This window comes from Lagopus muta, chromosome 2 (genome assembly GCF_023343835.1).
Source record: "Lagopus muta isolate bLagMut1 chromosome 2, bLagMut1 primary, whole genome shotgun sequence".
NCBI classification, from domain to species: Eukaryota; Metazoa; Chordata; class Aves; order Galliformes; family Phasianidae; genus Lagopus; species Lagopus muta.
In genome coordinates, this window is record NC_064434.1 from 102881668 (window position 1) to 102904935 (window position 23268).

Sequence of the window (23268 nt, forward strand, 5' to 3'; positions counted from 1 at the left end):
ACTCCCAAAACTGGCTCTGCAGCCAAGAGATATCTCAGTAAGGTGATATCTAATGAGAGCAAGAACTACTTCACTGCTTCCAGAATCGAGGCGTGAGCAGGGCCAGCACTTGCAGCACCCAACGGCAGTTTGGTCAGGTGTCACAGGGCTGCGTTTGTGTGGAATCGTGGGAATCTGAGGTAGTGATCTCACACATGCATCCACATGGCAAGTCATTGCCTATCTGAACAAAGAAAAAAGACAACACCACCAGAAAATTATCCCCAAATATGCTTCTAAGCTATTTCCTTAGTTACCCTTGACGCATGGACTCTGTTTGAACACAGCAAGCAGGGACTGCCCATGAAATACTGCAGTTGCTCAGAGAAGGTGCCATGCCCATCCTCCTGACCCTTCCCAGCACCCTTCCCAGCAATATCTCACTTCCCAGCAATATCTCACAGACTGCATCAAACAACTAATGTTCCTCATGCTCTGCTCTCCCACGTTGAAAAAAGTTTCCAGTACAGCAATGTCTTCAACTCAACATCCAAAAGCCATTGCTCCAGTCAACTTGTGTTTTATCTTGGAGGGAGAAAGACAGCCATTCTGATAAAAATGTAGAACCATTTGTTGGAAGGGACCCCTAATGGTCATCTGATCCAATCCCCCTGCAATGAACACGTGCAGCTCAAAAGGTGCTCAGAGCCCTGTCCAGCATGACCTTGAGTGTTTCCAAGGACAAGGCACCCATCACCTCTCTGGGCAACCTGATCCAGCACCTGACCACTCTTTTAGGTTTTAGGTTATAACACATCATGACTAATAGAAAATCACAATCACAAACCAAAATATTGCACTCTTTAACTGCGCATCAACCAGGATGGAAGAATGGGAGGTGTTTAGCTTCCTGCTTTCTCTTGCTGCTTTATCTGCTCTTGTTTGTAGTGCATATTTCTCACTGTGTTCACATAGAATGGTGAAAAATAATCAGGGTATACTAAGCCACTCCTGAAGCTTGCTTGGATGCCCACCTCTAGCCTGGTAAGCTGGGTCATAAAAGAAAGCTGATACTCAAGGTGCTCCACCAGAAATGAATGGAACACATCTGTCTTCCCTTCCTATCATGTTTCCATTAAAAATGTGAGGTTCTTTTTGTTCTGTTTCTCCTCTGGAAACATGGAAAAAAACCAATCTCATTGCAAGGAAGAGAACAAAAACAGCTTAAAAACCTGGAAATGGCCATTTCTGTTTTGAGTATAGGAAAGTAATCATCTTCCCGTTGGGGCAGTCCACCAGGAGCTCCCTCCTTCAGCCCAGATTTTTCCCCAGCCTTGCTCCTGGCAGTGATCCAGGCCCCCAGCGTTCGGGAGAGTTGTGTCAGAGCTCCAGAAAGCCTTGGGAAGGGTTTGAGAAGCCTCTTGTGCCGCCAATCAGGGAATGATGCTGTCAGCTGCAAGGAAGAAGAATTTGAGATTGGCTGTTGGAGCTCTCTGAGCTCAGGAGGGGTTTGGAGGAATGCAAGCTGGGGTTACATAAAACACTGACTCATGCTGAGACATCACGAGTTTTGAAAGCTTCATCTGAGGGATGAGCAAAACCTCAGGCTGCACATCGCTTACAAGCCAACAGGAACCAGGGATGTGCGGGACCTCTGAGAATCAGGCCTCAGCACAGGCTGTTTTTGAAGTCCTGCCACCATTCCCTGAAGAAAATGAGAGCCATACACATCTACCAGGGGGTGAAATCTGTCCTTTTGTTACTCCAGGAAAGATTGGCACAGGCATTTTGGCTCTACCCATTGGAGAGAACTGCCTAAGCCGGAGTAAATATAAGTTATCCTTTTTCTTTCTTTTCTTTCTTGGGCTACTGTGTACAATATTGAAAAGTAAGTCATGCAGATGCTAAAAAGTTGTGCTTTTTGTTAGGATGTTTGAGAATGCAAATGTTTGTGGTTTCACGGACTTGGTAAAAACATTCACGGTTCCCAGTGGCTGGACCCAGCACACAGCACTGTGACTGCAGATGCCACATCTCCTGGTGAGCCAGGAGCTCTCCCCATAGCTCTGAAATCTCACCATTATACAGGTGATTATGCAAGGAGCAAAAGGAGTGCAGTGCTGAGGACTTCCTGCCCTGCATCACAAACACAGACCGAAACCACTCACACTTTGATATTCAAATGCAACTTCCAAACTCCATGCTCAGAGACATATGCAAGTAGTTGAACTTTTGGATCCTTTACAATTTTCTCTCTCCTCTTATTTACAGTAGGTACTCAGCATCTCATTAAAAGAAATTTAAAAAATAGTTGAATTATTCAAGTGCTTAAATAAAGATATGCTTGCCTGATGGTGTTTGTCCAAATTTGAAAAAGGTTGCCTGCTTTTAAGATTTATTTGTTTCTTCTCTTACTTGCAGTTTCTCTCCTATCAGCACACTCAAAGAAGGATGAAGATATGCATACGGGCTGTTTGTTTTTCTGTCAGGTCACTGCATAACACAATATTGGGAATAGAAGCACCTAAAAGACTGTGAGAAACACTGATGGTAGGCAAAGCATTGCAGCCATCACTTCTGCATCTCTGGTGTCAAAAGGAAATACAAATAGTATAAACATACACACCTCACACACATAAGTATGAACATATATATGCAGTTTATATGTTCATTTTGGTTTGCAAAGCTTGCTTCAACAGGGTCCCAGCTTATCCTTAGGCCTCCACATCTCAATCATTAGCAATTTAATCACCTTAGAAACTTCTGTGGTGACTAACACCGCGTCTACACTTTTGGCACACGACACTCAAGAAGTTGTTTTAGCAACAGCAGCATGTGAAGCAGAAGCACCATTTGCGAGGCTCAGAATCCTTACAGCCATTCCTTTCTCTTTGGGCTATCGACATTCCTGAGTGCTCACAGCACAGCTGCTCATGGCAGCGCCGCGCTGAGCCACTGGACAGCCCACATATGGCCGTGTGTGGAACAATAGCAACTTGCTGTTGTTATTGTTATATGCATCACCATATGTGTTTATTAGAAACAGCAATAAAAGGATGACAGGCTCCTTCAGCTATCCCTGCTGCTTGGGGAGGAGAAAAGTGAGGGAGTCAGCAGGATAAAGGGAGAGGACTGAGCGTTCTCTCCCAGTTTTGGGGAACCGGTGGTGAGGCAGCACAGTCCCACTTGGGGAGCAGAGCTGCCTACCCATAACACTGCAAATGAATACTGCCCCTATAAACAGAGAGGAAGCAGAAGTCACCTCTCATTCACTTTTGCTGGAAAACTGCTGAAAACTTGGGAAAAATTGAATCCTGATAATTTGGATTTACCTGTGTACAGCCTGCCCTCAACTGTGAAGCAGGAAACCTCCCAGTATTTGAAGGGCTTTGGATGAGGGTCATGTTTCATATGCACATCCATCATGAAAACAGTCAGCCAGTAGGGCACACATAGGATTGCCTTCACCATTGGTCTACCCTGAAACAACTCCCAGTGTAGAGGAATGCAGGCTGGGAAACCTGTTTTTTTTCAGATGGGGGCTGAAAGACTGCCTTGCCACCATGGCAAGAAAAGTACTGAGGAAGGAGAATGGATATTCCAAGTGAAAAGAGGAGACTAAGACAGCTGAACTGAGCACGTGAACCCTTATGATTGCCTATAATTTCCCTCAGCTTCTATTATTTGCTATATCTTAATACAAAGAGGAAAGAAAAACTCATAACCTTCGGCAGCAAAACCAGTTAGAAATGCAACACATCTCATAAAGCTATAATGCAATGGAAAGTAAAGCAAGGACAGTGACAACATAGTAGTGAAGTCTTAGGGCACAGCAAGTAAGAATATGCTCAAATGCAACAGCAGCAGACAGAGCAAAGGAAAGAATCTGCTTACCTTCAGAAGACCTCAAGTATATAGGAATCTCCAACAAAACCCCCTTGCCTTTACTGTCAACCCTTAAATAAGGTCTGGAAAGGATTCTGGCTCCACACCTTCTGGTCACTCAGGCACATTACATACACCTGAGTTACCCTGGGTTGGCCCTGCCTTCTCACAAGGTGCTCAATCACTGCTTCAGGCCATGACTCAGCATTTCTGCTACGTATCTAAATATGTAATACAATGCAATTTTGATATTGCTGAGCTGTCTTCAGGCATATGGAAATCAATAGGATTGGTATTATCTCCAAAGGCAGAAGTGAATTGCTGAGTACAAGATCTGCACATTTTTTCCGTGTTCAAATCTTATTTTTTTTAATTTATCTTATTTATCTTTACGATAAATGAAGCTTCCGTCTTGCTGCCTTTTTGCAACCAAAACAACAAAGTTGAGCTGCTGTAAAAAAATAAAATGAAATAAAAATTAGTTTGCAGTGATGAGTTTTATCATTTTTATTGCAACTTTCCAACTGTGGTACGAATGAGATTTCCCCTCTTTGCTTCTTTTCTACTTCCTACCCATAAAAGTAGAAAGCTCTAGACAATGTTTTACATCCTTGAAAAGCTCCCAAAGCAGGATTTTCCAGTGCAGTTCCCACAGATTGCTTTTTCTTTTTGCATCACTCAATTTTGCTATTACATTGAAACAAGAGCGTGAAATGCTGTTACCTCTGATTAAGTTGCTAATAGAACAAATTGTGTAGTTAAAACTACTTTTAAAAAGGGTTTTGTTTTCTCACCACAAAAATACAAACATTTTTATGGAATGAACCCAGCCACAAATCAGCTTGGAGAAATTTGTGTATTGGTTTCACACTGGTTGATAACTCAATCTTGAGTGGATCTTCGCCTGATTTTATCAGAAGTTGTTTTCCAACAAACACCTTTAATCCCACTTCCTTTCAGTTACAATCTCCTGAAATAGCATTTTGTGGATTAGAACTATCCCTCTCATACCTTTTAAAAAGCAACAGTAGATCAGGCATTACTGTTTCTTTTTAATTTCAAACAACTACCTTGAATCTGTTTTGCTTATTTATTAACAGCAATCCCTATCTTGCACACACAAAAGATCATCAGAGCTTTGCTACTGAGTGAAATAAAAGCAGGATGAGACCATATGGTTCTTGTTAAATGAGCCTCATCTTCTTATTGTTAATGCTTATCTCCAAAATAAAGTATTTCTGCAGAAAGCATATTCCCATAGTATGTTCTCTTTCCAATGACCAGCTGGTTGCCAGTTTGTTATTTGCACTGCAGCAGACCACTTTCATCTATTTCTATTCCAGTCCAAGAACACCATTTGTACATTGTCCAACTTGGAAATGTTAATCTGACACCATTGGTCATGGGCCTTTTAGCTTCAAGTGGCAAACTTCCAGCTAGCTGCCAGTTGAGTATTTACACTGGAATCTTTCTTAGCCCAGAAATAAACTATTTGTTCGCCGTAAACATCAGCAACATGCCAATAATTTCTGCAACACACATGGAAGAAGGTGCAGCCTATCACGCGTTACTGCTGGCTTCTCAATAGCCTCGTAAGTAGCTCCTTGGGGAGATGCTGCTTGTCTGGAGCCATGACAAATGGATCCATTTCCCCTTGATGCGTGCACATAACTTTTATTTACATTCGTGGGAGTTACTCATGCATACTGAAAGGGATGGCCCAGAGTGGGATGGTTGGGCAAGAGTCTAGCAGCTACTCCTGAGACCAAGAGCTGTCCACAAGGGCCAAAATGTCAAGAAAACCATGCAGCAAAGAAATCCTATAGCTTAGGCTGTGCAAAGACAGAAGCATGGCACTGAGGAAACTTGTTGGTCCAGGAGCTGCCTGCATGCTCCTGAGCACGGTGATCCTGAGGGATTTTGCTTCGAGGTTGCTATTGCTTCCAGCAATACAATTTATGCTTCCTGCATGAATATTACATTTTGGGCCCTTTTCAATGAAATAAAAGACCAAGAGGAAAAGTTATGCTGGGCTCTGCAATTTAACTTGAGGAATGTTAGGCAATGGGAAGGGTGTGTTTTGTGTACTTTGTTCAACTCTGTTAAAATAAAACATTTCCTTTTTACATATTCCTGTGGCGACCTAAAAATGGGAGGGGCCAAATAAAGTGAGTTCAACACGTAACCATCAGAAATAGAAAACCCCCCTTTAAAGAAAAAGAGAACCATAACAACAACAGCCATTTTCCCCTTTGGTTTTACCTTTTTGTTCAGAATATGCAGTAGTCACCTTTTGTGTTACTGCAAGTTAAAACATAAAAAGATCAGGTTAAAAAGGAACTGATCCTGTGGAATTACTGTACTTGAAGATCCATTAGGATATACAGCTGATCTGATGATTTATGGACTCCCTGGCACTAAACCATGTCTAAAGCTCAACACTCCCCATTCACCTCCACCTCATGGCCAGCAGGAGAAGAAGGTTTCTGCATACCCACGTGGAATGAGCCAGGAGGTGTGCAGCACAGCTACTTCGTCAGGACATGATGGGCCTCAGCCAAACCAGAATGTTGTGAGGAATTGTGAGGAATGGCAACTTAGAGCCCCTGCTCCCCTATGGACAACAACTCTTGAGCTGTAGCTTTAGAGGTCATAAAAATAAAAAATATTCATATCCACCTACAGTGACTGATAGGAAGAAGCCAACAAGCGCCCACCATTGCTAGATACTCCATGCCTTGGGCAAAAAACAGTGCTTCTGTGAAACTGAGTGCTTGACACCCCCAGTGAGCTGCTCACATGGACCTGCAGTCCATAAAGATTCTATATAGAACGTGTCAATTTTAATCCTGACCTTTGCTAATTTTCCAGAACTTGTTGTCTGGCATCCTCAGCACTCCTTCAGTTTGGAAGTATAGAGAGTATACAAATACATAGCTGTATACATCACATCAAAATGTGATAAACGCACATTTTCCTACCTCACCTAAGGCTTCTCTTGCAACTGAATGAAGGCAAACAAAATATTTTGACGTCTTGAAATACATTCTCTTTTTCCAGGAGGGCAAATAAACAGATCTGACATAAAATAATGTCATAACAATCAGCAATGACAACTTGATTTTTGCTGCTGTAACTTGAAACTCTTCACAGAAGGTTGAAGGAACTCCAGTCTGAGCTCCTGGCTGCAATGAGTGCTCCACTGCTTTGGCATTAGTTTTTTCTGCATTGCTAATTCTACACGCATGCGTTAACTGTAAAAGCGAAGTGTTTTCCCTGCACCTAAGAAAATTCTACCTCACGCCAGCTCAGCAGTGAATGTCTTTCACTTAGAAACCGGACTAGAAATTTGGGCTCAAAGGGAAGATGAAAATTAGGCCTATTTGGGAAGAGATTTAGATAGCGGGGGAAAACCTGGAGGGCTGAGAAGAGTGATTGGACCCTGGGAAATAACACTGTGCTTCCAGAGGAAAAAAAGTTGAGCAGTTGAAGAAAGGCTGTGAGGACTTAGAAGAGAGGCAGAGAAGCCTGGGGCTAATTTTTCCGCTGGCTTATTTTTTTTTCCTCTGTTTATTTGCTACAAGTCAGATTTTGGAGCAATTAGTAAAATATCATGCAAATATTCCCTGTGTGACTGCACATGAATAACTTCAATTTCACTAAACATTTGTCTCGTCGCTCCAAAATACATCTGCTGTTTTCACTGAGATAATCTGCTAAAATATTGGGAAGTAAATTGGAGTTTTTATAAGATACTTATGAAACAACTTCTTTTTTGTATATTAAATATCTCTGACTATCACAGCCTGTTTTCTTGGCTTACCTCTTCCTTCCCCAGGAGGTTGTGTGCCGTATTTCAATTACGCACCACTTGTGAGCGACGGGGCTCGGCACCATCTTGTGGAAGAGCTCCAACTGGCTGGGAATGGCTCTGTGCACACTCAGGATGGGAAAAGGGAATAGCACCAGAGATGCCAGCAGCCTATGATGAAAGAAAAACACAAAGTAAAGCAGAATGCAAGGTTGGGCATTTGCCTACATTCTGGCAATGCCACCCTGGGAGATAGAATGGGGCTCTGGGAAGCCCCTGGTCTCACTGGCTGTTGAGACGCTCTGTCCTTTCAGGACAACCTGACTGAACCTCATCTGCAAGATGAGCATCATCTTGCTACCTGTCTCCTGCAAAGCTGCTCCATCCCTAGACCACATGCTAAAATAGAGTGCGCATTTTCAAAGCAAATGAGGTGAGCGGAAGAGTGAGTGCAGCACAGCACCCCACAGCTCCCTGAGGAGATGGGGTTTGAGTTGGAGGATCTAAATTCCACACAGAGCTGGACAGAGGAGCTTGGGACTGAGAGAATAAAACTGAAGCATTTCAATGCTGCTTGACATCTTAACCTACAAATCTCTCTTTGGCTTTGTATTAACAACACCTACACAGAAGTCAACTCAAACAAAAACAAACAAAAAAAAAAGCAACAACTCAGCATGAGCTGCCAATAGTTTCGTTTTCCTCTTAGTCTACAGAGAAACATAAGGCATACCTATAACGGTAATAATAATAAGTAGAAAAAGTGCCCAGGGAGCTCTGTGTCAACACAGACAGCAGGTTCTTGGCATCAGCAAGGATTGTTAAGAGGGACAAAGGATATTTTCCAAACCCAGGATGCCAGAATTCACCTGGTCCATCCTTGCCCATGCAGGCTGCATGTCTTCCTTCTTTCTGCCTGTACTCAGAGTGGCCTTTGCCACACCTCCACTTTGTTTTCTCCTTTGCTGAGGCACCTGACCCTTGCTCCACTTGGCTCTGCTATCCCACACGGTTCTCCCAGGGCTGACCTTCCTCCTTCCCCACAGCGAGGACTTGGCAAATGAAGAGGACCCCTACAGAGCTGAGAGCCTCAGCCTACTGCAGCAGTCAGGTGTGTGCTGGCGATACCGGGTTGCAAGGTTGGAATCACTAACCATGGTGATTCAATGGTTCGTGTTCAACAGTAGGTGATTCAATGGTTAGTTCAACAATTGGTGGTTCCATGGCTCTATATCATGTCAAGGATTCGCTAAGCACATGAAGATGGAACCACTGCAGAAACACTGATGCAAAAGGCAGTCACAGCTTCACTGAGGCAGTCTCTTTACACATGCCCAAACCAAGGATAACATGATTGCTCTGATTTGCTTTGGAACAATTTTCTGCTGCAAAAAATTATCTGACTGGGTTCATCAGATGTTAGCTGCAAAAGTGCAAAATCTTTAGAACTGTATCATAGGTACAACTCTGTCTATCCAAAACCCTGAAATGCACTTAAGTGCACATATTTATTTTATTTTGTTATGCATCTACATTATAGATTTCTCTTTCTTTTTATGTCTTGTTTAGACTATAAAAATTATGTAAGTCTATGCAAATACAAACATGTGCATGCATACACAGGTACAGGCATGCATATGTATGTATATATGTATACATATGTACATATATAGTGTATATATAAGCATATCTGTATATACATATATGCATGCAGAGGTGTTAATATGCATATGCATACACACATTTATAATGTATATTCATATAGACTTGTATTATGTATATGACTATGTATGCTATGCATCTATAAATATATATTTAGATTATAAAATGCATGCATCTGTGCATATCCATATTTATACACCCACACACATATATATGTACGTAAATCCATCTGCCTGTGCTACATGTACATCCATCTGTTTGAACACACTGGGCTGTATAAAGGAGCCCAAGTACCAGAGCGATGCTCAAGGCACTGTGAGCCCCACAACATGTAACTCAAGTCTGGCTCTGCTCCCAGGCTGGACACATCAGCATTTCCACTTGGGCAGAGCAGAACATTATCACTACCACGCACTATAAGCTACTTTCATTACAATTCAGCTCTTCTTTTAGGTGCTTTCCTGAAGACCCTGCTTCAAGCCCCTGCTCCTCCCCTCTGCCTGGATGCTCTCCCTGTGCTCTGAGAAAAGGGTAGCCTCCATGTGAGCACATGGAGGGCGTGATGATACCCTGCACACCTGACTCCGAGTGGAATGTCTTGATGTGGCAAACTGCAGAAAAAATGTGGCATTTGGGATGATTTTTGCTCTGGTTTTGTGGACTGTGAGCGCTGACTGTAAACCAGGATTGGTTACTTGGCACAAAGCGCTGATAACTGACACAGTCCTTACATTGAGCTGGCATATAGCAAAGATCTGCAGAGGGAAGAAGGGACATTTGGAAGGAAAATACTTATCCTTCACATTGTGTGAGAGTGAAAAAAATAAAGCGGTAGCTTTGTAATTCAGAGTCTCTGTAAAGTCACTGGGAGCCTTCCAAAGGGCTTCAATGAGAGCAGGATTAGAGTCTCCACCCCGATATTTGCATAAACTTTATAGTGTTATGCATATTAGAGTGGTGAAGCCTCTGCTCTCCTTTAAGTATGCTACAAACAGAGCCTTATCTCTGTCCAGAATAAAAAAAGCAGCCCAGCCATAGAGACAAAACTGGCCATTCTCCTCTGGGAAAGAGGTGCCAACAGAGATGGGGGCTGTCCTCAAGATGCTGTTGATAACATGATCCAGAGATCTCTTGGAATACACCATGGGTCCCTATTGCCATGTGCATTAACAAAACCTTCAGCATCCCTTTTGCTTCAGCCTCACCCACCTCCTACACTGCAGACTGAGCATGACGATCTGGAATGATGCCACACTGTGTGCCACAAGGAGTCCTGAGGAAAATAAGATCCCCCACGCATGCTTCCCTATCCCAAAAACAGCCCTCCATAACAGCCCTCCACGAGTGAGATTACAGGCATCACATTGACTGCACCCCAGTGATTTCTGCCAACAAAACCACGCATCCAGAAAAAAGATGTGGCTGCTTGAAGAGCAGGGAACTGAGTCTTGTTTGTTTGTCTCCTTGCCCATTTATCAGCCCTGTCACTCTTCAACAGCATTGAACTGCTGCTCTGTTTCAGCCAACTTGAGTACTATGTCCCTAAAATCTCAGTAAAACAGGTGCTGACCTGAGGAAGACACATCCAAATCAGTGCCATTGCTGAAGGAGAGGCTGCACTAGGAACTTGGCTACAGGAGCAGACACCGATGAAACCATAAAAGCAAGAGCAGTAAGGTTGCCAAAGGAATACTTTGCAAGTTATGGTGCTCACTGAACTTAACTCCAGTTCTTCAAATTCCACCTTTGCCTCATTTCCTTCTCTTTAAACTCCCATTTCTGTAAATCAGCTATGATGTGACCTACTGTGTAATTTCTGTAACTTATTTGCAGACCTCCTCTCTCCTGGGGAGCTGCTCATAGATAACTGTGTGTGTCCCATTAATATATCAAAACTGGTAGAAATCCAGTGAGCAATTCAGCTCACGAGACAATGGTCTAAAAGGACCTGGATGCAGCCAGGCATATACCGTGCCAGGAGCTCCTCATGACTAGCAGGAGCAGAAGTGATACACAATGAGAAATCCTCCCAAAAATTCTTTTCTCAGCAATTTGAGCATATGTTGCTCCAAATAGGTACAAGGAACCCATGACTGTTACAGAAAGAGGCACTTTTATAATGTGAGAGAAGAAAAGAGAGAAGAAAAGAGAGAAGAGAAACGAAATAAAGAATAGACTCTGGAGGAAGTGACGCTGCAGAGGTCCCACCAGCCTGCAGATGTCCAGGCTGTATGGTGGTAGCAACAAACATATGAAATCAAAGCAGAAAAGGGAAACAGAAATGCTACCCCAAAATGGCACAAGTATATTCATGAACACTCTTACAGATGTAACATAAATACACAAGCGCTCTCAAGCACATATAAAAAACCCACTGAAAACCCTAAGGATGCACTGGGCTGGTCTTCATTAGCATTCACATAGAAAAAAAATATTTCCCCCTGTTGTTTCTGGACACTGAATCACAGCAGCGCTTTTTGCAACTTCTTGAAATATTTTCAGCATGTGCTGTCACAGCTCTCCTATGCACACAGGGAATTATGGAAATACCAAAGACTGATGGAGCTGCCAGTGCAAGTGGTGGCACACTTCTGCCCAGGCCAGGAAACAGAAGATCATTTCAAACTTATGCTGGAAATTCAGATTCTGTCCAAGCCTTTGGAGAGCAGATGTCAATTATGAATCACATGATTATTCTGGCATATTTCTCCTGGTTATACTCATTGACTTAGATAAGGTATCATTTTTCACCTACAAAATACATTGCATATACAATAAATAAGATGCACAGTACCACAATAAATATTCAGCATATATGGTGTGTGCATTATAGTGGTCCTGGTAGAGTTGCAGCACAGCAGTCAAGGCTGAATTGGTATTTTCATTATGAAGGCTGATAATTCAAGATCAGTAGCAAAAGACAATGAAATACCATCTGCTCACACACAAACAGCTTTTACAGAGGGGTTTAAGGTCTTGATGCAAGCAGTTCTGCAAAGAGGGCAAAAAAGAGACAGCTCATAAGACATGGCTTCTCTCTGACAAAACTTCACCTGATTTGTTCCTACTTAAAAATAGTTGATGTTTTTCTAAATCTCCAGCTCCTGGAGCCAGAAGACATGGTGAGGACCAGAGCTGGTGTAGGAGATATAAAAGGAAGTTACCTAGATGTCTCTGGGACAAGAGAAAAGCTGGTGAATGTGAGCTCTCCAGCTTAACAACCCAAATGCAGAAGGGATGTCTGTAGCCTTCAAAAGTCTTCTCTAACACACTCAGGCTACTTCACACCGAGGACAAACACCGTTGCTCAGTGCTTGCTGAAGGACTGGACAGTTTGGGCTGGAGCTGGTGCTGTCCTTTCCCAGAGGTATCAGTAGCTAGAATCAGGTCTGCACCCATTCCCTTATAGCAGCCTGCAGGGCTAGTTCGGGTATAGCATATCACATACTTCCAAAGATCTGACCTCTACATACCAAAAATTAGCATTTCCAAACCAGCACAGCCTCTTTTCCTCTTCAGTGCTGTTTCTGCTGCAGCTTGTACATCGTGGGATGACCAGAACTCAGTGACACGCTCCTGACCCAACTATATGACCAGTTTATCCAAAAGCTTCACAGCATTTTGGGGGCCAACCTTTACCTCCCTGCTCAGCTTCCATTAGCTAAGCCCACCGGGCACAAGCTGCGTTTTGCATCAGAGGCTGTAAAAGAGCAAGTGGGAGGTCTGGGGTTAGGTGGCAACCTCTTCTTTCAGCACAGCTGCTTGCAGAGGGCATGTCTGTTTACACCTTGAACTAATCACAGTGACAACCAGCAGTGAAAACCTGGATGTGGGGAAATCCATGGGAACTTTGCCCAGACTTTTCCCTTGAGCTGTCACACTCCACGAGGAACTCATGTGGTTCAAATGCACTCCTTCTCATATGTGGTACCTCTCCTTCCTCTGGTGAAATTCACGCATCTCAACAGATTTCAGATCACAGCCAGCAAGCAGCCAAGCATCCTCATGGTCCTAACACAGGGAAAGGACAGCAGTAATGCCCCAGGGCACAAACACAGGGTGATGCCCACCTCTGCAGAGGTAAAATCTCATTGCCTGCCTTGACTTCTCTAACAGGTGACTTTGTTCGGGTCTCCAACTTCCCCATGCCGGCTGGCGCTGTGTTTATGATAACTATTATTTGCACATCATCACAGCCTCAGCTCGGCAGCTCTCAGAGTCTGTTTCCAAAAGAAGCTGTCACAGACAATAAACACCAAAGTAACCCCACTTCCAATTTAATTGTTTTCTCAAAATATCACTAGCAATTAGACTATATTAGCAACAGATTGTTTGCAGTAGCTCGCTCTCCAAGTCCAAACTGGTTTCTTTCTGTGTTACAATCACACAAAACATCTGAAACTGGAAAGTACCTAGGTTTTTTTTGTTGTTGTTGTTTTTTGTTTTTTTGTCAGAGTCAGAATCAAGTAAACAACCAACATTACTTCTACAAAAGCCAAAGTGTCTGGAAAACACAGGAGAAAAATACGTGACAGCTGGAATATTTTATGTTTACAAATTTATTGTGAAAGTTTTAAGGAAATACAGTGACAGCATTGCCTGCAGTAAAGCAGGGAATGACAGTCAATAAATAAAACTAAAGGGCCACGCAATAAATAAATACAAGACTAATATATTATGTTTGTAGCAAGCTGGTCAGTTTTAAATCCTCCAGCTACAGCTGAATGCTACAATAAACAAACCCCACCTGTATGCTTTTCTCTATGGCACTGGGTGAGCCCACTTACTTCGGGTTGGGATCACCTTCCTCACTGCACTGTTGCTGATCACCCATCTCAGTTTCCCCCTTGAAATAAATAAGAAATAAAATCCTAGTGCAATTCCAATCTGAACGCGAGACCCACCTTCTCTTTTAGGTGGCATCTCTGAGAAGGGGCACATAGGTTCTACCAAGCTCCTCTGCACCCACAGACACGTGTAGATGTGCGCCGACAGCCGCCACTTTCTATAGGAGCCATTCCCAGTGACCTGAGACCCGGCCCACCCTCAGGTGCACTGGCTTTGCCCAGTCACCTCCTGTTAGCCTCAGACAGGCTCCGGGCAGCCCGCGTTGTGGCCGCAACTCGCCCGCTGTTAATCATCCCGACAATATCAGGACCGCGGGAGCAGCCCAGAGCTATGCAGATGTGAAAGCAGATGAATTTGAAATAAATAAATAAATAAATAAATAAAATAATGGGTTTTCAAACTTATTATGGTGATAGTGTTACTTACAACAAATCTGTCTGCAGTTTTGGGGCTGCAGAGATAAAAGCCCTCAGGAAAAATGTCAGTGGCTTGAGTTTATTTATATGTAAGGTAACCATGAAAAATGTCGGCGTACCACTAATTGTAGGGCATATTTATTCTGCACAAGTTGTTTTCCACATTAGCACAGTTGTTAAAATGCAGTTTTGCCTCAGGAATATTATAACTTTATCTTCTGTAATTATAAATGTGGCTGTTGCTGGGGTACGATATACATTGAAGAAGAAATGTAAGAAATGGGCACTGCAAGGAGGAAAACAAACATAATTAAAAATGTAATGCAGTAATTATATGAAACAGACTTGGGAAGTGGAGACCCAAGGATAAGCTAGCAAAGAAGCTACAGTGTGTTAGATCCCAGGGGTTTAGGTTTGTATGCCCTCTCACGTCACATTTCTCTCATGGCTTTTAGCTCAAACCAACTAACATTGACCTGCCGGCAAGGCAAACCTTTATGTGTAGCACCACGTTATTCTGTGTTGTGGGGTTATTATAGTAAGGGCAATCTTACCACAAGAAGCTAAAAACAGAACTGGAATGCATTATAGTTATAGTAGAATAAATGTTTAATGAATGATGGCATCAAAGTACCTTTGGATAGGGGAGGGAATATCTTCACCCATTATCTAGTACTATGCAAAATCCCTGACAGATCATACATCCGTCTGCATGAAGCAGAGGACACCAAGGGTCCCTCAACCTTAGGGAGCGAAGCACAGCCGTGAAGTGCCGCTTCCCTACCTCCTGCTTCCAGCCTTCCAGCCAACCCAGTCGATGGGAACCCAGACCATGTCGCCCTATTGTTGTGCAGCACCTGCAAAGCAGGTTCTTGGTCTGTGTCCAAGCTCCCTGGGCACTGTGCTTACACAACGCACACACAGCAGAGACGCACAACAGAGAAATACTGGGACTGAGAGTCTGTCCCTTTCCCAGGGGAGGGGCCATTTAATGGTGCATGAAAGTGCACGGTACCGTTTCAAGGTTTTCAGGTTTTGTTTGTTATATTGATTCCTTACTTTTATACCAAACCATGGATCACGCCATCCCGAGTTTAAAATGCAGATAACACCAAATTCCCATCAGCAACTGGGCAGGGGCCAAGCAAAACTATTTATTGTAAACCTCCTATTCACCTACATTTATTGGCAAACAATCCCAGGCCACATGGGGATTATTAGAAACCAGCCAGGTAGAAACCAGCCTGAGAAGTTCAACACAGTCTGGAGGTTTGTCCGCTTCCCTGGTCAGAATCTGGTGACTTTTCCCTGCAGCTCTTCCAGGCACACACTGCCCCATCCCTCATCCACCAAATTCTTTTTATCCTTTTTCCTCTCCAAGGACACTTACTGCCCTCTAAAGGCTTCTCATACTGCAGTGCCCTTTATCCCACCACAGCATTTCTTCCCCCACTCATCCCCCATTTTCTCTCCTTTAGGTTTTGGCTGTCTTATTGTTCAGATGAACAGTGCAAACAAAACATTTCAAATTCTCATGTTCTTCACTCAGGGATATCTATGGCCAAGCAGAAAGCAGTATGGAATACAGTTGATGTACTGATGGACAGTCGGCTGAATATGAACCAGCATTGTGCCCAGGTGGCCAAGAAAGCCAATGGGCATCCTGGTTTGTATCAGGAATGGAGTGGTGAGCAGAACTAGGAAAGTCATTCCGCCCCTGCACTTGGCTCTGGTGAGGCCTCACCTTAAGTACTGTGTTCAGTTTTGGGCACCTCAGTACAGAAAGGACATCGAGGTGCTGGAGCAGGTCCAGAGAAGGGCAACAAGGCTTGTGAAGGGCTTGGAGAATATGCCTTACAAGGAGAGACTGAAGGAACTGGGATGTTCAGTCTGGGGAAAAGGAGGCTGAGGGGAGACCTTATTGCTCTCTTCCAATATCTGAAAGGTGCTTACAGTGAAAGCGGGAAAGCGGGGCTGGTCTCTTCTCACTGGTGACAGATGACAGAACGAAGGGAAATGGCCTCAAGTTGCACCAGGGTAAGTTTGAGTTGGATATCAGGAAACATTTCTTTACAGAAAGGGTTGTTGAGCACTGGAATAGGCTCCCCAGGAAAGTCATTGAGTCACCATCCCTGGATGTGTTTAAAATCTGTTTGGATGTGGTGCTCAGGAACATGATTTAGCAGAGGGCTGTTAGAGTTAGGGTAGTATGGCTATGTCATGGTTGGACTCGACGATCTTTAAGGTCTCAAGGCGATTCTACGATTCCATGATTTTACAATCCAAGACTTGACCAAAAAAAAAAAAAAAAAAAAAAGTTTGCTTGTTTGCTCCATCTCTAGTTCATGTTTGTGATATTTCTATTTCCTCCTGACTCATTTGACTATTTTCAGAGGGAGCCCAGCTGCACAGTGGGCTTCAGCCATGCTGATGCTGCTCCCCAGACACAGCCACAGAATCAGAGAATCACAAAATCACCAAGGCTGGAGAAGACCTCTGAGATCATCCAGTCCAGCCGTCCATCCACCACCAGTCTTTCCCCACTAAACCATGTCCCTTAGCACAACATCTAAAAGTTTATGAACACCACCAGGAATGGTAAATCCAGCACCTCCCTGGGCAGTCCATTCCTGGAGATGGCCACCAGCAACATACACAAATTTCCCGTTGCTCCATGTCACGTCTTCCTAGTATCATCACCTGAAAATTCTCTTCCTTGGCCTATGGGCAGGGTCACTCTGCCTTTGTCACTCCTGACAGATGTCATCTTTGGGTTGCAAGACCTTCATTGCTGGGGATGCTGCCATCTCTCCAAGCAGTGTCATGCAGTGCATCACTGGCCTGATCACAGCAAGGCATTACCCTGAATCTTTCTCACCACAGTTGAAGTCCATTACCTCTTGTCCTATCTGCATGAGGCATGGAGAACTGATTACTCCTTTCCTCTTTGCTGTAGTACTTGACATATTTAAGGATTGTTTTGTTGACACAGATGATTCTTGGTACTGAAAGCAGAAGAGGTTTATCTCCCCATCGCTGAAACCAGCATACTTTTGGCTATAATGTTCAGCATCAGCGTATCTATTGTAAATATAATTTAAAAAAAGAAATGAAAACTGAAATGAAACCTCACTGAAAATCACACATTAAAGGATTTTATGCTCCCTTTTGCTGTCCTATAAAATACAAGCAAGACTATTTTTGACTTATGTGTAATTAAAATAAAAATAAGGGGACGTAGTTATGTCCAATGCTAGTGCTGAATACTTGTCATATAGGCCCCCAGAAATTATCAACATTATTTTAAAAAATTAACAGTATTATTTAAAAAAAATAATACTATTATTTCAGCAAAGCACATGAAGCTCTTCACAATTGCCCATCCCTATCAGGGATAGAGCCTGAAATGGGTTTCTCCTCAACCACCTACACACATCAGAAAACTGGACATTCTGTCCATCTCCTTTGGGCTAATGGGGGCAGGAAAAGCCAACACAGATATTTAAGGTGGCACAAAGGAAATGTCTCTCCTCTTCACAACAAGTCCTGATAATTTTCAGACCATGGTTTTAAGTCAAGATCCTTGCCTTGGGGCAAAGGCAAAAAATAGCCAGGGTATAGATGAATGGAGAGAAGAGATATGTTTCCAGTGCCACTGATAGGAACTGAGGAAATCAGGTCAATCAGTAGAAGATTCTGATGTGGTCAGGTCAGACCTGTTCAAAATGATCTTTTTCTCTGTCTGACAAAACTTGAGTAAAGGACACAGTGCGTACACAGAAAAATCTTTCCCTTCAGCTTTGGAAAACACAAGTTTAGTGGCTCTGATGTTACAGTCTGATGACTGTATTTAGTAATCACCTGTGAACATGCCTGAATGATCTTGTCTGCTTGCTTTTTGAGTCAACTTATATCAGATTTTCCAATGTGTCCAGTGTTGCTGGCTCCTTATGTACCATGATAATGCTTTACCGTGGAGGAACAGTGTCATGGGAAAGGGTCTATTAACTCCTTTCCTAAGTGCCAACATGCCCATTTTTCTCCAAAATGGCATTCAGTGACCTTTAAACCTCCACTTCCTTTTATCGGCTCAAGTAGTGAGGTGCACTTGTCCTCTTAATGAAGTCAAAAAGACAAGAGACTCTCACAGTGAAGTGACACGGCTCTGGCAGTTGCTGTTAGTGAAAGGCTCTTAAAATATATCCAGCAGTTCCAAACTAAAAACCACAGCAGATCTTAGCAATCTACCCTTGGGCTTGTCATAATGGTGAAATTAGTCAGATCAAATATACTTTACTTCTCAACTGATTTGTTTGCTCCAAAGCCAAGCTGGAAAGTTTTCTTTTACTGTTTTTGTGTGTATATGTGTGTGTATATATATATATATATACATTGCTCATACTTATTTATACTGTGTTATCAGGAAGTAGGATGAAAAAGTGGATGTGAAGTGGTTCAAAAGGTACTTCTCAGAACTGAAGATTTCCCTGTTTTATCAGGAACAGGGAAAGGAACAGCTGTGCAGAGCTAAAGGTGTACAAGCCATGCCAAAATAGGCTCTTAACTATGGAGTTATGGAGGCAAGGCTGATGGTTATGGAGGTGAGCCTTGGGCAGTGCGGAGCAGCTAGTGTCCATCACCTGCCTTTCATTTTGATCCCTGCTGCTGCCACTCCTTTTGATCTCTGTAGAAAGTCTGACAACTTGTCATTGTGTGCCAAAGGTGTCATGGAAAGGTTGTTGAACTTTGCCCATTTTATCCAAAGCAGTGCCTAGGCTGCAGAGCCGTGACAATCTGAAGGAAGGATCATTCTACACATCTCACCAGGATGCATTTCCAAATCCTCCAAGGTGCTTTTAAAGCAGACTGGAAGTCAATACAGAAGTTGGATACTTTTCTTCGATCTAAATTCAATTGAGTGTCCTTCTGTTGACTTTGATGGGCTCTGGAGTTGGGAGCAGACCAAGGAGACTTGGTAGCTTGCTGCATCAAGAAGGAAGAAGAAAAGCAGCTTTACTTGTGCAATGCATGCATTCAGCGACCGAATACAGACAAATGAAAAGCTTACCATTTAGTAACTGCCTCCCGCTCAGTGAGTAGCAAAGCTTTTTCCTTTCTTCCCTCTCCTCAACAACAAATTCTCACTAGAATTTTTTTCGCTACAGACAGCAAACGTAATTATACAACAGATCAGAACAGCTTACATAATGCCCTTTATAGAAACCTGCCTTACCTCAGAGGCGTATTAGCATTTCTTACGGGCTTAAGGGGTGAGGGATTAATTACAGATTTTCAAAATATGCCTAATTACATATTTACTGGAGGAATAAATAATTCACGTTTCATAACTCGCCATGAAATGACTGTTTTCTTTTGAAGATTAAAAATCCAAGGCTGGAGGAGTGTTAAAGTTCAAACTCTGAATAAAGGCTCCTGAACCTTCAGAGGTCAGCATTTTTCTCACATGAAAAATACAGCAGAAACCCACTCCTTCACCTGAGCGACATGCAGACCCATGGAAATTTCTCACTTGGCAATCCCTCAAACAAAACGAGAGCGCCATAAAAAAACCTGATTCGTTCATTTACTTTGGCTCTTTCTTTGGTCGCTTCAGCTAGCATTTCAGGAAGCACCTAGGAGACTGGAGAGCATGACTTACTCCCAGTCCCCTGGCTTTTGCACAGGGCCAAGCTGGACCAGCAGCATCCCTTTGTTGGGCATCTGGGGGCTGCAGCATAGCCACGAGCGGGGTGGCAAGCGGGGGCTGGCTTGCGTGCTGCTGAATGCTACATGGCACCAGGTCATCAGGAAGCATAAATCAGCCTGCCCCTTGCCTGACCTGCCCTAACATACAGCCCGTGGTTTCCTCCGGTACATTTTATTTTACCCAGAGTTAGCAAGAAGAATATCCCTTTGGCATTTAGGGAATTATACAAATTATTACAGAAGACTAAATAACCGCCCCCAGAAAGGAAATAACTGCTTCTGAGCATTCTATAAAAAAAAAAATGCTGCCTTTAACAACATCAAGTGCCACATAACTACTACACTTACAAATGTATGCACAAAAATAACGACAGACACCACAAGAAAGACAGAAGGAAAGTCAGACCCTACATGTCAGTACTATGCGTCTTGATTTGTGCTTTGGTAGACTAACAAAAGAAAATATACTGGAAATGGAGCTAGATATTTACTTCTATACCCATATGCATGACAGTCAAAATTCATCCTCCCCAGTCCTGGCATGTTATGGAAGATGGAAGAAGGCAGTAGAAGCCTTTAGATGCAAAAAACAATGGGTGTGGCAAGAGATTGAGATGGCGGGGCCCAGCATTGCACACCCCACTGCAGGACAGTCACCTATGGGACATATGGCTGCTGGCTGGCTCAACTTCCCTGTTCTTTCTTCCAGCTTCATGAAAATCCTTGAAACAAAGCCAACAGACCACTTAGAAATAAGGGTGTACAAGAAATATCGACTATCATACATAGCAGCAATGGAGTCTATCCATATAAAAAAACAAGATTCCTTTACAGAGGGAAAAGAAATGCTGAATTATGGCATAGGCATATAAAAAGTGCCCTGTTCCATGTGTTTTGGACAGATACATTAGAATAGCAAATTGCTAATCAGCATTTTTGCTCTTCAGAGGCAGAGCTAAATGTGCACAGCATAATGCAAGTCAAGGCACCCCAATTTTTGGTAAGACTCTGGGCCCTGTGTGGTCTTTTCCCTGAGTGTCACCTTGTGCAAGTGGCTTAATCTTTCCATGCCACACCTCCCTTGAAATGCTTTCCACTTTATAGCTAAAATCATTGTGTACAGGCTAGTTAATCAATTTAATTGGAGTAGGTGGAGAAGTGGAAATCCACTTTCGTAATCACACGAGGTACAGAAATGCTAATTCCATTTTGGAGCATTTCATAGGGTCTACGTTTTCATATTTTTTTTTTTATATTTTGCACTAGCTTAAAATTTAGATGCCTACAGAATAAATGCTTTATGTTACTTTTGGTCCTACTTTCAATGCTAATGTCCATAATAATAACGCATATTTTAAAATAGGCAAAAATATTCTGGAGAAAGAACTGACAATATTGGTACAATTTACAGAGATGACACCACTGTAAAATGTTGTCTACCAAAATATTCAGCATTCTTGGACAAAAGCTCATACATTTCATTAAAATGCAATTTTATTTATAGCTATATATCAGCAATATTTACACGTAAACGCACAATTTAAGTACTAAAATCACTTACAGTAGGTAAAACACCCTACACTGGTGATGTCATCAAATGGGAAACAGCAGTCAGTTCTACAAGGTGGTACAAGAAGGGTAGCAGAGCATTCTGAGACTTAAGTACAAGCAGTGAACACTGTGGGACAGATTTATAAATGTACTGCAAGCCATTTAAAAAGTCTTCTCCCTCTCTCACCCACACAATATTAATTAACTGCACCACCTTGTGCTAATTCATTTTCCTTAAACCTTAGTCAGAGGAAGATGATGTTCAAAACAAGTAGCATCCAGATACAGCGTAAAGAAGCTGTGGATACTCTGAAATTGCATTTTCAGGGAAGGGGATGGAAAGGAGAGAAAGAATAACACCTGTAAGTTATGGTTGAAACTCAGCTTCATTCTCAGAGTCATGTAAATAAATATCCAGCCAGCTCAGTCCCCATCCCACAGCTTCGGTGCAGCAACTCTAATTATTCATCTATAAACAACGCAGACAAGCTATCGCTCAGCGCCGTGCTACGCCTCATGGCCACACGCTCTGCATTCTACCTAGGTAAATATTAAAATGAACATAATCCACTATATTTTAAGGGTAAAGTTATCTGCAAAGCCCGGTGATTCATGAGCTCTCCGAATGTACATAAAGTGCTTTAGTGAAAGCATTTCCTAAGGGCCTGATCCAGTCATGCTTCTCAAACCCTCCACAGCTGTCTAGACTGGAACAGAAAGGTCATTCAGCCACTGAAGGCCAATCTATCACTCCCATTAAAAAAGAAAATACCCAAACCGTTCCAAAGGTTCAATTTGTGGATTGGTTTGGGAGATACGGAAAGAACAGCAAAGCTGCCGCTCCCCGAGGAGACGAGAGCCAACACAGAGCCCGCACCCTTCCTGGGGCTCCTTCTGAGGCCCTGAGCAGAAAGCCAGTGTTCCAGGGAAACTCCAGACATAAAGCACATCCCTTTTCCTTCTCCTCTCTTAAAACATTCAGCCAGTGCTGCAGGGCAAGCAGCCACTGTGCTCTTCTACAGTGGGAACTTTGCTCTCTGCTGCCATTCCCTTTGCTCTGGGAGGCTCATACTGGCAACACCCAGGGTTTTGGTCTCATGATAGAAGTCAACGCTCAGCTCAGAAGGCACTCTCCTAACTGATAGCTTAAGAATAGAGTTTTTTCAGGCTATGTGCTGCCCCTCCACCACTAAACCTTAATACAAGCCTTCTGCAGAGAGTCGTAGGTATGCTGGAGCTGTGCACTGCCCTTTCCCCCAGCAGTAGGCAGAGATACCTAGGTCATCACTGGGCTGCAGAAGATGCTCACCAGCTGGAGAAATGCATGTCCCTGCCTTGCCCCTCCAGCAATTGTACACTGAGCTGTAAAATAGCCCTCTACCTCGGGGACTGCCTGTGTGCTCAGGCTCA

General features: G+C 43.1%; 1 long non-coding RNA gene across 3 annotated transcripts in view; it reads right to left on the bottom strand.

Moving 5' to 3' along the window:
- Positions 1 to 428: 428 nt before the first annotated feature.
- Positions 429 to 23268, bottom strand: part of LOC125689328 (uncharacterized) — a 63898-nt gene continuing 41058 nt past the window's right edge. For all 3 annotated transcript variants that reach the window (XR_007375204.1, XR_007375202.1, XR_007375203.1), the window contains one exon: positions 429 to 7846. This is a non-coding gene — a long non-coding RNA (uncharacterized LOC125689328). The remainder of the gene's footprint in view (positions 7847 to 23268) is intronic.